General features: G+C 45.0%; 1 protein-coding gene across 6 annotated transcripts in view; it reads right to left on the bottom strand.

Moving 5' to 3' along the window:
• Nucleotides 1-19,019, bottom strand: part of EPB41 (erythrocyte membrane protein band 4.1) — a 188,075-nt gene that overhangs the window by 166,726 nt on the left and 2,330 nt on the right. The gene's annotated exons all lie outside the window — the stretch shown is intronic.

Here is a 19,019-nt window from a genome sequence, read left to right as displayed (position 1 = left end):
TGCCAACACAGCTATATTAGTCAGGGATCACACCTCTTCCCGCCCTGCCCTGGCTACCACAGCTGTGCCAACAAAAGCTCCCAGTGTAGACATAACCCTAGAAGCTGGTTGTGTCACATTCCACCTATGAGTGTGGACGTTTTGTGGCAGTGTTCACACACCACTGTGGGACATTATGACACAAGAGGCCCGATTCTTTACTTCGGTTACACCTAGCACCACAAGCACAAAAACCCACCTGAATCAAGATGGTAGCAAGCGACACCAACTTTGCCCAGGTTTAAGATGTGATCAGGTGCAATGGCCTAATTTTGCACTGACTACCTTTGATTTACAGAGTCTAATCAATCACCACGCAACAGGGACATACTTTTAAAAGCTCAAAGCTGACTGCAAAATGTTACAGACGGATCTCACAAAATTGGGTGACTGGGCAACAAAATGGCAGATGAAATTCAACGTTGATAAATGCAAAGTAATGCCCATCAGAAAACAATCTCAACTATACATACAAAATGATGGAGTCAAATTACCTGTTACCAATCAAGAAAGATCTTGGAGTCATTGTGGATAGTTCTTTGAAAACATCCACTCAATGTGCAGCGGCAGTTAAAAAAGCTAAACAGAACATTAGGAACCATTAGGAAAGGGATAGATAATAGGACAGAAGATATCGATGTCACCATATAAATCCATGGCATGCCCAGACCTTGAGTATTGAGTGCAGTTCTAGTCACACCATCTCAAAAGAGATATATTAGAATTGGAAAAAAATATAGAGAAGGGCAACAAAAATTGAGGTATGGAACAGCTTCCATATGGAGGAGAGATTAAAAAAATTGGGATGGTTCCTCTTAGAAAAGAGACACCAAAGACAGGATGTGATCGAGGTCTATAAAATCATGACTCACGTGGAGCAAGTGAATAGGGAAGTGTTATTTACCATTTCACATAACACTAGAACCAGGGGCCACCCAATGAAACTAATAGGCAGTAGCTTTAAAACAAACATAAGGCAGTATTACTTCACACAACACAGTCAACCTGTGGAACTCCTTGCCAAGGGACGTCGTGAAGGCCAAAAGTATAACAGGGTTAAAAACAGAATTGGATACATTCATGGAGGATAGGTCCATCAATGGCTACTAGCCAAGATAGCTAGGGACGCAATCCCATGCTCTGGCTGTCCATAAACCTTACTGGCAGAAATTGGGATTGGATGACAGGATGGATCACTCAATAATTGCCCTGTTCTGCTCCTTCCCTCTGAAGCCTCTGGCACTGGACCACTGTCAGAGACAGGATACTGGGCTAGATGGACCATTGATCTGAACCAATTATGGCCATTCTTATCCTGCTTTGGTTTTGTACATTAGAAATTTAGATCCTGTCTAGCTATTTTTTTTTAAACTACTATAGACCACTGGAGAATTAGTGGGAGATCCTTACAAGTACCAAGAGTGAAACCTGAACAATCTAGAGGAGGAGGCATTTTCAACCAGACTGTTAACACACTACTCGTTGGTTTGTTTGTTTTTTAAATCTATTGAATTCAAGGACCTGGAAAAACACTTGGAGAAGAGCTCTCCTTGTGAAAAATTAAACCTCACTCTTCCTGCAGCTGAGGGCTGAGAAAGCTCCTACTCTAGTTCTCTAGCTCTGCCAGCATAAATAAGGGAAGTCAAGAATTGATGGGCCAGCCTCTAACCCAGTGTAAACTGGGAGTGACATACTGATTTACCCCAGTTTAGGATATGGCCCAATATTCCAAAGGTAGTAAACAACCAGGAAGAGGCCCTTTATTTTATTTTAAAGAGAAGAATTCCAGTTCTTTGTTATCCATCATAAAGAAGCCCAAAAGGACACATTCATTTTTTCCCTACCTTTGCAGGTCACTTTTAAAACTAACTTAAAAGAGCCCATGTGCGGTTTGAATTCCTAAGCTATATTAGGAAGCTAACCACTGAGGCAGTAAGGCTGCTGACAGCAGGTCTGCAAAGCTACTCATTACTATGGTGACCAGGATTAGAAAGTATTTTAATCACAGCGTAAAAAATTCTCTTTGGAGCTGTACAACTTTTGGGGGAGCCTTAGCACAGTGACCTCAGCCCTCCAGTACCAGCTGTGACATTAGTCACTAGAAGTCAGGCTCAGAAGCAACCCACAGCAAGGATAGGCTTCTATCTGTTCTGCATGGGAAGTCCACTACTGCAATCTGTAACCTGGATACTGTTCATAGCGGCTGTAATAAGCTGTGGAACCTTGACCTACTTTTTGCAAGAACCTGGACATAAAAAGGCAGGACTTATTAGAGTTACTTGTTTCAGGCACCACAATCCAGAAATAAAAACGGGCAGGTACAAACCAATCTTCTGTTTTTCACTGTACACATCTCAGACTGGTCTTCAATTCTCTTTCGAAAAACCCATGATCATTATTTGTACTGTGGGAGCACATAGAGGTGCCAGCTCCATTCTGCCAGGTGCCCCCCCACACACACACACACTAACAGAGAGGCAATCTGTGCCTCAAAGAGTTCACAATCTCAGTTGCTTCTAAGGGCTCATCTACATAGCAAGCCACTGCCCTGCAGAACAGGGTGTGAATCGACAGCGCACCAGAGGTACCACTATGTCAAAGCAAAGCATGCCAAGCCAAACTCCAGGACTGACACCACATAGCAGCATCCACATGGGACACTGCCATGCTGCAATCTAGTGTGCTCTAGATTCACACCCTTGCTTGCTGTGCAGTAACTTGCCATGTAGACAAGATCTCAGATACAGAGCCTAACACTCTGATTCTAGTTCCAGGTGCGACACCCTCCAAATGAAGCAGGTCAGAGGCAGAGAGCTCAACCAGTGGAGGTGAGGGGTGGGGGGGGGGAGAAAAAGAGAGACACTCAGATGTCCTCAGGCTAAGAGGCATTTCAGGTTAGCTAGAAGGACCTGTGATACAAGCTGCCTCCATCCACCTAGTGTCCCTCCCTGGGGGGACATCACAGCCTCATTGTAAAATCCAGGGTGTAGGCAATGCAGGGGCCTGCTTTGTATCTAGAATTTAAAAGCACCTTCTCTCTCTCCACAACAAAAGCCCACACTTGGAAATTGGAAACCAGGTACAAGGGGTTGCCTCCCACGCCCCCCCCCCCCCACACACACACACTTACTTTTAACCCTTCCCCATCACTCCCATCCAAGCCCACACTCCCCTTTCTCTCTCTCAGACTCATCCTGACTCCACCCCACTACAGGGCACTAGGGGAGGGGAGAGAGCTGACAAGTCATAATTTCTGCCCCTGGGACCTTTACCCCATGGGTACAGGGAAAGCTGGAGAAGGAGCAAATCTTTGCTCTGAAGAGGCAGGTGACACCTCTTCTTCCCCTACCAGGTGCTGTTCCCCCTGCATCTACTAGCTGGAGGGCCAAGAGCACAAGAGACTCCCACGCCAGACCCTGTCTCCATCTACTGACCCCAGCTCAGATCCCTTGTCTGGCAAGTCCTCATTTCATCAGCTATTGAGGAAGGGAATCTAAATTCCCTAAAGCAAAGGGAAGAAGGGAGAGAGCAGCTGCACTCAGCCTTGTTTCATCCCTGTTAAATGCCTAGACCCTACGCAACCATGGTTCTTTACAGATTAACAGGGTGTTTGTACAGCGATCTGATGCAGAGCAGTATTTGGGCATGTGACCACTGCAAAGCACATGTCTACAGATTTGATCAATTGAACAGATGTAATGGGGAAAAACAAGGCACAGATCCCCAAAGAGCAGCAGCCTTGCCTGTACTGCACTAGGCCCCGTGTATTTAGAGTGTTTCTCTGGTTTGTGAATACAGGAGTCATCCTCCTCCAGGATTTGCACCTCCTCTCTGGGCATGGCCTTCTCTGGGTCTGTCATCACTCCAAGTGTCAGCTACCTGGAGGCACTCAATTGTGACCAAAGCAATCCGAGCCCTTTGCTCCCTGGCAGAGGAAGCACAATCAAGGACAGACACTTCACTGTTGAAGGGCTGGTCTCACACATACACTTGTTTTAAGTCCCCATCCTGTCCCCGTCTGCCCCTTCCTTTAAGCCAAGACCATCTGTCCTATCTCTCCAATAAAATCACAGCTCATTAGAAGTCAGGGAAGCGGTGCTTCTAGCAGACAGAGCAAAGGATTGGGAGACTGGTCCCCTGGGTTCTAATCCTGGCTCTGCCACACACTTGCTCTTCAACCCTACACATGTCATTTCACCTCAGTTTCCCCATTTATAAGTGGGGAATACCAATTCTTACCTACCTCCCGAGGGTGTCGTGAGCCTTCATTCATTGGCCAGCAAAGCCCTTTGAGATCCTTGGGTGGAAGGTGCTAACAAAGGCCTGTATGTTTCTCTCTCTTAGTTTCAGTATACTGGCTCTCTGAAAGCCCACATCCTGGATCCCGGTGGCACTTCCTAGCCACAAAGCTGCCTGCCTGACTAAAATGTGAACAGCTATTTCCAAAGCTAATGAGGCTGTCCTCCTCTGACCCAGGGAAGGTATCTGCAGGCAGTACTCTTCATGTTCACCTCCTGGAATAAATCCCGAGAGTTCTATCATCTCCCCAGCCTAGGCAGGGACACAGATGGTCTCAGAGATTAAAACATACAGGGAATTAACTGCCCTGTGCAAATGAGATTCTTCATTCAATTGCCAAGCGCGCCTGTAGATGATCATTATTTGATGTGCTCAGGGCTGTAACTAACTTGAACTACAGAGCAGAGGCAGGTGTGTAGAAAAGGAAGACAGCATGGAAGCTACAAGAGAGAATTAACTACTGTGCACATGGCATTTGTTTTCTCATTTCTTTAGTGTTTTCAGTAACCAGTTACAGACATTTAGCAGTTGGGTGACAGAAATATGCAGTAGCTACTGTAAGAGAAACCAACAGAGCCAGTGCTGTGCTGGGGAAGAGACTCTGGATTTTCTCCTCAAGGGTTGCTCGATCTGTACCCTTTGCTATAGAAGAAGCTGCCGTGCATGCTTCGCTAGCTTAACAATAAAGGGTTCACTCGTAAAATAGAAAAAAGACTACGTTTTACAGAGTGACGGCTGATGGGTTCCTGCAGAGTCGGCTTTCCAAGCGTCAGTTACAAGAGTTCTCATTGCTGCCGACCCTACAGAAGCAATATACTGGCTTGTCATTATTTGTAGGAAATAGTGATGCTAAGGGAAGATATCTGGGCAAATTGTGGCTTGATTCTTGGCTCCAAGATCTCCTTTCTCCCTTGTAGATTGCCTCTTGGAGGGATTTCATCAGCCCCACATGCACATTCTGGTGCTCTTCAGAAGTACTTGACACAGAACAAGAACCCATCACAAGTAAGCGGTCAGCTACTCCTAAGTAGATCCCTACCACCAGTTTTTTGCCCAGATCACAAACATACAGATTCTACTTGGGTGTCAACCATGCTGTTAGAGACCCAGATAGACTGGCAGAGCTGGGGACTAAGGATAGGGGAGTTGAGGTCTTCATGGAGCTAGCATTAGCCAGTGCGGTCTTGCCTGCATTCCTTGAAGACTAAATTGGCCATCACACAGGAGCTAAGATTTTCAAGACTCACTATTGACACTGGGTGCTCTGCCCAACATGAAACACCTTAGAAGGATCCAATTGTCAGAATGCTGAACACCCACCCTCGGAAAAATCAGGCGTCTTTACAGCATCTCATGGTAGGCACCCAAAATCACCATTGATCACTTCAGGAAGATTGCTACCAAAAAAAACACATACCAAGTCACAGTACTACAGCTCGATTTTTAAGACCCTATTTTGTACCACTTGTGATTTTTAATAAACTTTAATGGACAGAAAGTGTGTCTCACTCAGCCCAGAACCAGTCAGTGTTTGCAAGGAGCTGGTTTCAAATTATGCAACTCACTACAAACGATTCCCTCTTTTATTTAAAGCCTCCCTCCTACATCTGAGGAAATCCCCAAGCGGCACTGACCCCATCTGCCAGCCTGGAATTAGGCTACTCAAAAGCCTGCAGATTGGACGAGGACAATCTGTACCATCCAGAAGAGGTTTACCTCCACATCACCGACACATGCATCTAGCACAAATATCAACAGTGCTAGAGAAAGCCACGTTACAGCACAACGTGGTTGAAGAGTGGGTCAGCTTCTGCCCTCATTCGTCCCCGTGCTGAACACTGAAGTTTGTGGGTTGCATGGGTGCAATTTAGGATAGAACATAGCCTATCAGAGATTTATCATTACTAATTAAAGGAGCCTAAGTTCTGAAGGAGACATTTCAAATGCTAACTAAAAAAAAAAAAAAAAATAATGTACCACCACCAAGATTCTTGGATAAAAGAGGCCATAGAAATGCAAAGCCCTTAAACACCGATGTATTGATCCTCCCACAGAGCCCTGAGGGGCAAGAGGTAGCACCATTTGAAAGAGGAGGAAACAGAGTAGGTAAGTGAGGTCACACAGTAAGCTAGGAATAGAAGCCAGGCGTCCTGGCTACATTAGGCAATGCTGCCTTCCCTACTCTTGTTTTATCAGCTGCCATCTGCCTCAAGGTATAGAGCCATTATCTCCCTCTTTCTGGTTGCTATGTGTGGTCAGGAGTCATTTTAAATATGGAAATGCATTAGTGTATTAACAATACAATCAACTGCTGTAGCAGTGCGTCCAGCCATCAGTCCACCCAGCCATTTCCTATTAGGGTTGCCAACTCTGACTGAAGCCATTCCAGGAGAAATCTTTTCCCCCAACATGACAATGTCATTTTCTTAAAATATCCCATTAAAATCTCTTGGCCTGCTTTCAATAGTCCCCGAGAGACGGATGCAGATTCTGGGAGACTCCAGGCCAATCCTGGAGGCTTGGCAACCTTATTTCCTATACCAGGCAGATCTGGCGTTCTGCAGAAGCCAGCATAGGTATCAGACTTATGACTGGGCTGCAGTGAGTTTACAATTTCTGTAGTGGTCTTCTACATCTGTGAGATTCTTCTGCACCTGTAAACATGTAATGCAACATCCTCAACTATTCCCAAACCACTTAGTTTACACAGCAGATGGCAGTACTAGACGGCTCAAAGGATTGGTAATGGCATTCGCAGCTCTGGATCTCTTGTTCAAATCTAGCTCAAATCGGTTGTGACAAAAAGTAATGACCATCTAGTAGCCTATGTGAAATGAGTTATAAATCACCTATAAGAAGATGATTTATTAAATGTCTTCATGATGCCTGGGTTCCCAATTTTACTTTACTACGTACCAGGGAAGCAAAGGAGTGTCACACATTAAGATGAGGTGAAAAAAGTTTGCTGGTACCCAGAATTAGGCTTGTTTAAAAACAATGCTAGAGGGTTATATTTAACAAGAAATAAGCTCATAAATTAAAAAGAAAGAGGGGAACCATTTCCTAATTACCTATTTAAAAGTACAAGCAGGAGCAAAGAGCATTTTAATAAGGTTCGTTTATTTAATTGATTTCACAGGGTGTTGGGTGGCTTAATTGGTGTTTGTAAAACATTTGAGATCCTCAGATGAAAGAAACTCTACATGTGCAAATGTTAGTTATCAGAATTTGAAATAACTGACTAAGAATCAAAGGTGTCTGGCAGTCAAAGAGCATGCACCCCAGAAATTTGCTCCACTCCGATTATTTTTACATTCAAGAAGCCCAGTTCTCACACCTCAGCCTCCCTATGCTACTCTGGCCCCCAGAAATGGCCCCTCAGAGAACAGCCAGGTGTGTAAAAAAGGATTCCCAGCTGGCTTACACCTACCAGACTGGATCTGTGCTGCCCCCCACACCAATCCCCAACGTAGGGGACATTTCAAAAGCAGACAATCATCCAAAGGAAGTGCATCTAAGTGAAGTCTTTTAGAACCATCACCATCTAGGGCTGCTCTAACTTACAGCAGGAGCCAGTCTGCCCCTTGCAGGGCCCACACTGCAGGGAGCACAAGGTTGGCTTAATGACATCTTCACCCTCCGTTCTTGGCCTCAGCACAGGGTGGAAGAGGTTGAGAATCAGGGCCAGTTTTTACTTGGCACTTTCTAAGTTTGATCATGCACTTGGGATAGGAGCCCATACGATTGCCCTCACCCCCTACCCTCCCCAACACACACAAGAGTGATGTTTCAGGATTTTCTCCAGGGTATCAGAGCGACAAAAATCCAAACACCACTAAGTGGATAGAGGAAAAATCCTGAGACCTGAGGCCAAGCCCTATAAAGCCACACGAAGCAGCTCAAAAAAATCTCTTGTGAAACATCATAACAGTTTCATCTGGGAAATGCCGAGGGACTAGATGCCACATACACCTGACTCTTCTGACTGGACTCTTTGCATCTTCCTCAGTACAGCCCAGAAATCAGAGCTGGAAGTGAACCCAAGAATTACAGTAAACTTTGAGTAGGAACAATAGCAAACAGGATTTGCCAAGCCTCTGAGCTTGTTTTGTAAGTCCCAGATGATGTAAAGCCCTGGCCTTCCAGAAGCAGTGTTGCCGGTTTCCCTCCCAAAGCCAGCTGGCAGAGTTCATACTACCATTACGCCAATGCTGGAATGAATGCAATACAGCTCTTTTTATACAAAATACACGTATGTGCGCAAAAGGTGCCTCGTTGCTGTTTTGTACCATGAGCGGCTGTTTGAATATATTGCCAGTGACTATAAAGATTGCAATGACAACTAAGCAGCTGTGGACTAGGTATTTACCTTTATTGCTATTTAATTATCTTCCCAGGTTATTTTAATAGTATTTTTTTATTATAAACTAAAAAAAGAAGTGTGAATTTTACACTGTAATAGGCACCCAAATGACAGCCCTGCAAAGTGAGGTCCCTTGTGTATCCAAACAGAACGCAGGGTACAGCAGTTTCCTCCGCATTGCCATGCCAGTATGTTACACCCTCTAGCCTACAGGGAGGCCACTCCTGGGCGTTCAACATCTATTCTGTCCCCATGGGCCATCCAATCCTTGGCTTTTCTGCCACAACTGCCAGTGAGTGCCCAGTTAGTGTCAGACAACTGTTATCTGCGCAACTGTCCGCTAGGAAATTAAAGGAGATGCCAACAAACTCATTCCACATATGCCACCAAAAAGCCATCAGACAGCAACATCTTTCAGTCACCACTAGCCTCGGCTGGATTTGAGCTGGCATCCCAGTTGAGAGACACGCCATATCCATTACCAAACCTCTAAATCAAGTCCCCTTAGCAATATGTTTTTGCAGAAGCTCAAGTCCCCTATGTTTTTCTAACTGAGCTGTAATGAGGTGGAGAGTTTTAACGCAGTCCTGAAAAGAGACCACGTTCCTTGTTCTCTGCAGCTCTGCTGTTTGGGGCACTCCTCTGCTGTCTCAATGGTTTTCAAGAGGGAAGAACTACTGGAAGAATAAGCACCCAAATGTTCTATGTGAGCAGCTCCTGTTCACAGCGCAGGGGACTGGAGACCCTAACGTTCACAGTCCAAACTAGAAACAAGTAGCTCCTTCAGCCTGTCCCATCAGCAGCCTCTAGTGGGCAAACAGAACAGATAGCTCTACATCCTCTTTTCTAGCTCCCTGGGAGAGAAAGAGCTGGGTAAGACTGCCACTTTGAGGTGGGCAAAGCCTAAACAGACTATTACCCCCAAGACCCTGCCATCAACTACATGCCTTCCTTGCAGACAGAAATTCTGATGGCTGCCAGCATGGCGTGTCTTTTCCAGTCTTCTCTACAAGCAGAGGTACCTACCAAGGATGATGCTCTACCCATAACACCCAGCAGAAGTAGCAGGGAACTATCATGTTATCCCCGTTTGCTCAGTCAAAACCAGGGCCAAGCGAGCAGCATGCCAGTAGGAAGTGTTGAACCAGCTGGCCTTCCAGCATGAAGGACCTGTGAGCAAGTCAGCCACACCCTGGGGCACAGGATCAGGAGGAAAGCTGAACGTGGGGAGCCCAGCACAAGGTTAAAACCGCCAGATTCTGCCTGCATGGCAAAGGGGTGATGGGAAGAAGAGTCTCATGAAGAGCACAGGTATCTGACTTCAGGTGTGTGTGTGCGCGTGCAGCAGAAATGGCTTCCAGGGCCCCATGCACCCTTTGACAGTTTTCCACGCAGCACTGGCCTCAGACACTGTGAGCTGGTTTACAATTACTTTTAGACTTGCTTCTACTCCCAGGAGTGACTATGCGAGAATGGCATCTTTTCACTTAGCGGGCGCAACAATGCGGACACAGAGCAGATCAGCTGACTTTAGTGTCTTAAGTAATAGTTCAGCCCCCTCAGGGCCAACACAGTTGGATTCTATTCCTCCCCAAGCATCATCAACAGAACTATTTACTCTAAGGCCTTGTCTATGCTGAAGATTTGCCCTGAGCCCAGGCATCAAGGGCAGTCCACAGCACAAATCCACCAACGCTAACTCCAAGTGTAGAAGGACGATGTGGATAAATTGGAGAGAGTCCAGCGAAGGGCACAAAAATGATTAGGGGTCTGGAACACATGAGTTATGAGGAGAGGCTGAGGGAGCTGGGATTGTTTAGCCTGCAGAAGAGAAGAATGAGGGGGGATTTGATAGCTGCTTTCAACTACCTGAAAGGGGGTTCCAAAGAGGATGGCTCTAGACTGTTCTCAATGGTAGCAGATGACAGAACGAGGAGTAATGGTCTCAAGTTGCAGTGGGGGAGGTTTAGATTGGATATTAGGAAAAACTCTCTCACTAAGAGGGTGGTGAAACACTGGAATGCGTTACCTAGGGAGGTGGTAGAATCTCCTTCCTTAGAGGTTTTTAAGGTCAGGCTTGACAAAGCCCTGGCTGGGATGATTTAACTGGGAATCGGTCCTGCTTCGAGCAGGGGGTTGGACTAGATGACCTTCTGGGGTCCCTTCCAACCCTGATATTCTATGATTCTATGAAAGGGTAACCTCTTATCTACAGGTTTCAGAGTAGCAGCCGTGTTAGTCTGTATCCACAAAAAGAAAAAAAGGAGTACTTGTGGCACTTTAGAGATTAACAAATTTATTGGAGCATAAACTTTTGTGAGCTACAGCTCACTTTATCTACAGCAGCACAACTGACTCCTGCTTAAAACCAGAGGTACCAGTACAAATCATCATTTATAGCAGTCTACCCTGCCTGCAGCAGGGGTTTGACTCCCAAAGTTCTGGGTGAGAGTTCTGACAGAAGAGTTTTACTTTAAACAGACTGCATTTGAGAGATGGGTCCCTGAGAAACAGACATGGAACCATATGGTGCCTTTTGAGAGTCACTTTTCAGAGCCTTCAAAGGGAGGTTCAGTAACCCCTTCAATTTCTGAACTTTTTGTGACCAAATCTTTTAGCTTTTTTCTCCTGCAGTTGATTGGGATTGCATAGCCAGAGTTAAAGTGTCACTTGAAATGTAAAGCAAGTTGTATATCGGCAGAACATAGCTAGTTTGATGCCAGAAGAGGGAAAACAACAGTTTCACACACCTGCACCTTCTTCCTCTGGCGAACAGCTAGTCAGATAGTAACTACAGATCAGGCCATCAGGAGCACCAAAGAACTGTTTAATTAGACATTAGCTTAAAAACGTCCATATCCTAGAACACAATCACCTCTATCTCCGTTATCCTCAAAACGACCTCCACAGGTCAGCCATCAGACAGCTGCAGCGGCCCAGGAGCCAGCAAACAGAGCTATAAACAGGGGAGTTTGAGTGGGAGTTCTGTTGGAGGAGAAGGTATTTGTATTTGGTTTTGTATTTGTCGTATTTGTATGTGGAGAGGCTTGTAGGGGCTTTGTGCTGGGAGAGAAGCTGAGCCCTGATTGGGGGCGGGGCTTCTCTGAGTAGGGGTCCTAAAAGGTAGCCTGCCAACCAGCGGCACAGACAGCTGCAGCAGCCCAGGAGCCAGCAAACAGAGCTGTAAACAGGGGAGTTTGTGTTGTGGTGCTCATTTGGGGTTTGTGTTTCCCAGATTAACAGGATTTAGGTGGGAAGGCTATGAGATACAGAGGCAGCAGTGGGAGTGACCCATGTAGTGGAAGACACAATGAAGATGACTGGATGTGGAAGCTGCGGTATGTACATGGTCCTGGAGGGGGTACCTGGTAAGAGTTTTGTCTGCATGAAATGCCGCCTGATAGAGCTGATAGAGGAAAAGATCCGAGGTTTGGAGATACAGGTGGAAAGTCTGGTTGAGTTTAGGAAGGGGTTTGAACAGATTGTGGAGCAAAGACATGAGGTACCTGAAGGAAAAAGCTCAGACTTGCAGATGGAAGCAGGGCTGGGGAATTCTGAGGGGAGACTGGGTGAGGAAAGTGGTCAGTGGAAGCATGTGACTAAAAGAACCAGGCAGAGGAAAAGACGGGCTAGTGAAGAAGAAACAAAGCTCAAGAACAGGTTTGCAGAGTTGGAAAATGAAGGAGCTCAGCAGGCAGTCGCTGAAGGTGGAAGGACAAGGAAGAAGAGAAGAGCGGCTAGTCCAATAGGAAAAGGGGAAGAGTCAATGGAGACTACACCAAATATGAGCCCCAGGAGGATACAGGATGGGTTGAAGAGGATTATAAGGGAGAGTAAGAATGGAAAGAACTTGCAGCCAGAGGGAACAGAGGATAGACTGGAGAATAGCACCGTCACCAGGAAAAGGCAGGTCTATATGATCGGGGACTCTTTACTGAGAAGAATAGACAGGACTGTAACCAGAGCTGATCCAGAGAATAGAAGGGTGTGCTGTCTTCCAGGTGCTAAGATACGGGATGTAGACCTGAGGTTGAAAAGGATCCTAAAGGGAGCAGGAAAGAACCCCCTAATTATCCTTCATGTAGGAACAAATGATACGGCTAGATTCTCGCTGGAAAGTATTAAGGGAGACTATGCTAGGCTGGGGAAGACGCTTAAGGAAATCGAGGCTCAGGTGATCTTTAGTGGGATTCTGCCTGTTCCTAGAGAAGGGCAACAAAGGTGTGACAAGATTATGACTATCAACAGATGGCTTAGGCAGTGGTGCTATAAGGAGGGCTTTGGGATGTATGGCCACTGGGAGGCATTCATGGACAGTTCCCTCAGGATGGACTTCATCTGAGTAGGGAAGGAAATAGACTTCTAGGATGGAGGCTGGTACAACTGATTAAGAGAGCTTTAAACTAGGAATTTGGGGGAGATGGTTGGGAGATGTCCAGGTAATCTCCATGCCGGATTTTAGCATTGAGAGGGAAGAAAACAAAGAAAGAAAGGATACAGCCGTGGGTAGGAGAATGTATATAAGGAGGAAGGGCAGTGTGGATACCAGTCTAATAGGTTATACCGGCTGTAGAATAACCGTGCTTAATAGGGTACAGGATGTGAGCGAGGCCAAACAGCAAAAATTAAGATGTTTATACACCAATGCGAGGAGCCTAGGTAACAAAATGGAGGAACTAGAGTTACTGGTGCAGGAAGTGAAAGCAGATATTCTAGGGGTAACAGAAACATGGTGGAATAGTAGTCATGACTGGACTGCCGGTATTGAAGGGTATGTGCTGTTTAGGAAAGACCGAAATAAAGGTAAAGGTGGTGGAGTAGCATTGTATATCAAGGATGAGGTAGAATGTAAAGAAATAAGAAGCGATGGAATGGATAAGACAGCGTCCGTCTGGGCAAAAATTACATTGGGGAAGAAAACTATTAGAGCCTCCCCTGGGATAGTGCTTGGGGTGTGCTATAGACCGCCGGGATCTAATTTGGATATGGATAGAGCCCTCTTTAATGTTTTTAATGAAGTAAATACAAATGGAAACTGCGTGATCATGGGAGACTTTAACTTCCCAGATATAGACTGGAGGACGACTGCTAGTAATAGTAATAGGACTCAGATGTTCCTAGATGCGATAGCTGACGGATTCCTTCATCAAGTAGTTGCTGAACCGACTAGAGGGGATGTCATTTTAGATTTGGTTTTTGTGAGTAGTGAGGACCTCATAGAAGAAATGTTTGTAGGGGATAATCTTGGTTCAAATGATCATGAGCTAATTCAGTTCAAACTGAACGGAAGGATTAACAAAAATAAATCTGTAACTAGGGTTTTTGATTTCAAAAGGGCTGACCTTCAAAAATTAAGGAAATTAGTTAGGGAAGTGGATTGGACTGAAGAACTTATGGATCTAAAGGTAGAGGAGGCCTGGGATTACTTTAAATCAAAGCTGCAGAAGCTATCAGAAGCCTGCATCCCAAGAAAGGGGAAAAAATTCATAGGCAGGAGTTGTAGACCAAGTTGGATGAGCAAGCATCTCCAAGAGGTGATTAAGAAAAAGCAGAAAGCCTACAGGGAGTGGAAGATGGGAGGGATCAGCAAGGAAAGCTACCTTATTGAGGTCAGAACATGTAGGGATAAAGTGAGACAGGCTAAAAGTCAAGTAGAGTTGGACCTTGCAAAGGGAATTAAAACCAATAGTAATAAGTTCTATAGCCATATAAATAAGAAGAATACAAAGAAAGAAGAAGTGGGACCGCGAAACACGGAGGATGGAGTGGAGGTCAAGGATATCTAGGCATGGCCCAGTATCTAAACAAATACTTTGCCTCAGCCTTTAATAAGGCTAAAGAGGATCTTAGGGATAATGGTAGCATGACAAATGGGAATGAAGATATGGAGGTAGATATTACCATATCTGAGGTAGAAGCGAAACTCAAACAGCTTAATGGGACTAAATTGGGGAACCCAGATAATCTTCATCCAAGAATATTAAAGGAATTGGCACCCGAAATTGCAAGCCCATTAGCAAAAATTTTTAATGCATCTGTAAACTCAGGGGTTGTACTGTATGACTGGAGAATTGCTAACACAGTTCCTATTTTTAAGAAAGGGAAAAAAAGTGATCCGGGTAACTACAGGCCTGTTAGTTTGACATCTATAGTATGCAAGGTCTTGGAAAAAATTCTGAAGGAGAAAGTAGTTAAGGACATTGAAGTCAATGGTATATGGGACAAAATACAACATGGTTTTACAAAAGGTAGATCGTGCCAAACCAATCTGATCTCCTTGTTTGAGAAGGTAACAGATTTTTTAGACAAAGGAAACTCAGTGGATCTAATTTACCTAGATTTCAGTAAGGCGTTCGATACCGTGCCATATGGGGAATTATTAAATTGGAAAAGATGGGGATCAATATGAACACTGAAAGGTGGATAAGGAATTGGTTAAAGGGGAGACTACAACGGGTCATACTGAAAGGTGAACTGTCAGGCTGGAGAGAGGTTACCAGTGGAGTTCCTCAGGGATCAATTTTGGTACCAATCTTTTTATTACTGACCTCAGCACAAAAAGTGGGGGGTGTGCTAATAAAGTTTGTGGATGATAAAAAGCTGGGAGGTATTGCCACTTTAGAGAAGGACTGGGATATCATACAGTAGGATCTGGATGACCTTGTAAACTGGAGTAATAGTAATAGGATGAAATTTAATAGTGAAGTGTAAGGTTATGCATTTAGGGATTAATAACAAGAATTTTAGTTATAAGCTGGGGACGCATCAATTAGAAGTAACAGAGGAGTAGAAGGACCTTGGAGTATTGGTTGATCATAGGATGACTATGAGCCGCCAATGTGATATGGCCGTGAAAAAAGCTAATGCGGTCTTGGGATGCATCAGGAGAGGTATTTCCAGTAGGGATAAGGAGGTTTTAGTACCATTGTACAAGGCACTGGTGAGACCTCACCTGGAATACTGTGTGCAGTTCTGGTCTCCCATGTTTAAGAAGGATGAATTCAAACTGGAACAGGTACAGAGAAGGGCTACTAGGATGATCCGAGGAATGGAAAACCTGTCTTATGAAAGACGACTCAAGGAGATTGGCTTGTTTAGCCTAACCAAAAGAAGGTTGAGGGGAGTTATGATTGCTCTCTATAAATATATCAGAGGGATAAATACTGGAGAGGGAGAGGAATTATTTAAGCTCATACCAATGTGGACACAAGAACAAATGGATATAAACTGGCCACCAGGAAGTTTAGACTTGAAATTAGACAAAGGTTTCTAACCATCATAGGAGTGAACTTTTGGAATAGCCTTCCAAGAGAAGCAGTGGGGGCAAAAGATCTATCTGGCTTTAAGATTAAACTTGATAAATTTATGGAGGAGATGGTACGATGGGATAACATGATTTTGGTAATTAATTGATCTTTAAATATTCATGGTAAATAGGCCCAATGGCCTGTGATGGGATGTTAGATGGGGTGGGATCTGAGTTACCCAGGAAAGAATTTTCTGTAGCATCTGGCTGGTGAATCTTGCCCATATGCTCAGGGTTTAGCTGATCGTCATATTTGGGGTCTGGAAGGAATTTTCCTCCAGGGCAGATTGGAAGAGGCCCTGGAGGTTTTTCATCTTCCTCTGTAGCATGAGGCATGGGTCACTTGCTGGAAGATTCTCTGCTCCTTGAAGTCTTTAAACCACGATTTGAGGACTTCAATAGCTCAGACATAGGTGAGGTTTTTCACAGGAGTGGGTGGGCGAGATTCTTTGGCCTGCGTTGTGCAGGAGGTCAGACTAGATGATCATAATGGTCCCTTCTGACCTTAGTATCTATGAAATCTACTTCAAATGAATACACTGGCATACTTTGAGCTTTGGTGTAATATGACTAGAGATTGCTTCTAGACAATTGCTATGTCTCTCTGGCTAAAATCAAAGAGGCAGCAGTTATGATAACATCACACTAGCAGTTCAGGCCATGGATCAGAAATTATTTTCCTTCTAAGAAAGAAAAGAAGTACTTGTGGCACCTTAGAGACTAACCAATTTATTAGAGCATAAGCTTTTGTGAGCTACAGCTCACTTGCATCCGATGAAGTGAGCTGTAGCTCACGAAAGCTTATGCTCTAATAAATTGGTTAGTCTCTAAGGTGCCACAAGTCCTCCTTTTCTTTTTACGGATACAGACTAACATGGCTGCTACTCTGAAACCTTTCATTCTAAGCTGACACTGTCAGGCACTCGCTACAAAGGTTGGCCTTTGGGATGAAGTTTTGCTTAAAAAAGAGGTAGGTGAGAGAGAAAGTAACAATTCAAAACATTATGAAAACACAGAAGAGTCATTTCATGCTTCGAGGAATCCAGATTCTTTGGGTAACTCAGCATTACAGTTTAGAAGCAGCATGTGCCTAGTGCTTTGTGAAGAATGCCAGGGAGCTGCCAAGCTTGAAAGAAACTGGCTGAGGAGAAACTATAATTGAGTTCAGTGACTGTCCACTGGAGTAGCCCTGCATTTTTGTTACCGATTCAAGAGCGTATGGACTGTGGTTGTTTAGACAGCCAAACACTGAAATAAAGAAGATGAGACTCCCCTTCGCTCAACCCACACACAGGTCTCTAGTCTCAGTATTCTCACCTCTGTGAATGCACATAGTGGGCTTGATCCTGCCTAGGGCACATGCCAAGCACTGTATAAAGGAAAGGCTGGGTCAATAGTGCTGAGCAGAACAGGGAACACACAGAACCTCAGTCCTGCATTACAGACACTGCAGTATGCTTGCCAAGTTTCTCCTCCCCGATAGCAGAAATGAGGACTAGGAGGGGGATCATGTAACAGTGGTATGTCTACACTCCAATTGGACACCCGCAGCTGGCCCATGCCATGCTCCCAGCGCTCGTGCTGCAGGCTGTTTGGTTTAGACACTGGAGCTCCAGTTCTGGGACCTTCCCACCTCGCAGGGTCCTGGAGACCAATCTACACCACAATTAAACAGCCCCTTAGCCCAAGCCCGAGCCAGCTGGCATGGGCCAAACACAGGTTTTTAACTGCAGTGTAACAAGTGTCTCATTGGCACAAGGAGGCACGTACTTGACCCCATGCCTCTCCAGACATGACCCTGCCCCCCCCCTTTTTTTTTTAACCTTGAACCCTCACCAGCCCAGGAGCAGCCAAGAAGGGGCTCAAAACTTCTGACTGATGAATTTGAAAGATTAGTTAGTGCTAAACCTAGTTTTCTCCCTCATGTGGCATCCACTCACTCCCATGCTGGAGCACAGCAACCGTGCACACCCTGTTGCACCCCAATGTAAGGGTTTATAAGGGCAGGGGATGGGTTACAAAGGCAGCAAGAGTGGCACTGTAGCCTGGTATTAATGCAGAAAAGTTAACCCCACCAAGCCTCTCTCTTTGTGCAAGAGTTCACTGCTGCTTCCATAGAAATCAACGGCAATCCTGACTTTAGTGGTGCAGGACTGGGCTGTACGTTCCATGCACGGGTGAATGCTGGGGATGGACAGGGCTTTCCCTTACTTCTGTTTTGTGGCAACGGGATTCATCTTTCCAGACCTCTCTGCACAGCAACTGACAGGACAAAACTGCTGGGTTCAACAGCCTGTTTAAATCCCAGGGGCCAGGCATTTCTCTCCTGGAAGCTACAATGGGCTTACATGTTTTTAATAGCTGACTAAAGAAACTACACAGGATCTTTCCATCCATGACTGCTTGTATTTATTCTAAGGGCAAAGGGGAAAATAATGCAGTAGCTGAAAAAACCTTTGGGCCCAGTTTTATGGGTGCCCAGCCACAACTCATGAAAAAGGAGCACCCCTGGGGAAAAAAGTCAGGCCCCGTGTTTGGAAGCTGGTCAGCCGAAGTCTTCTTCTGTGTAAAGAGTTAATATACCATTAAATATGCAATGTGCATCTTTAGGTGGAGATAACTATGTGGAATATACCAACACTGTAAAATATCCCCTCATAACCTAAATATAGATCAATATGTCATTTAAAACATTCATAGGTATTTATAACACACCCAGTCACCATGGCATCTAGGTACAAATACCAACACAGCTTAAACCACAATGCATGGAGCTTTTGCTGGTGGCCCTAGACGGATGGTTAATCACATGGCACTGACTCCGCCTCCAGCAGATCGATCACATTAAGGGACGCTAAAAATACATCAGAATGTATTTTAAATATGACTTTCCCATGCAAGCAATTGCTGCACTTGTCACAGGTATGCTGTGAGAGGGAAGGTATAATTCAATGGCTCCATTAAGAGGTTATTTATACTTTGTAAACATTTGAGAACCCCTGCTCTCCTTGA

This window comes from Lepidochelys kempii, chromosome 19 (genome assembly GCF_965140285.1).
Source record: "Lepidochelys kempii isolate rLepKem1 chromosome 19, rLepKem1.hap1, whole genome shotgun sequence".
Taxonomy (NCBI): Eukaryota; Metazoa; Chordata; order Testudines; family Cheloniidae; genus Lepidochelys; species Lepidochelys kempii.
The sequence above is the reverse complement of the archived record's forward strand: the minus strand, read 5'-3'. Positions and strand labels throughout refer to the sequence as shown.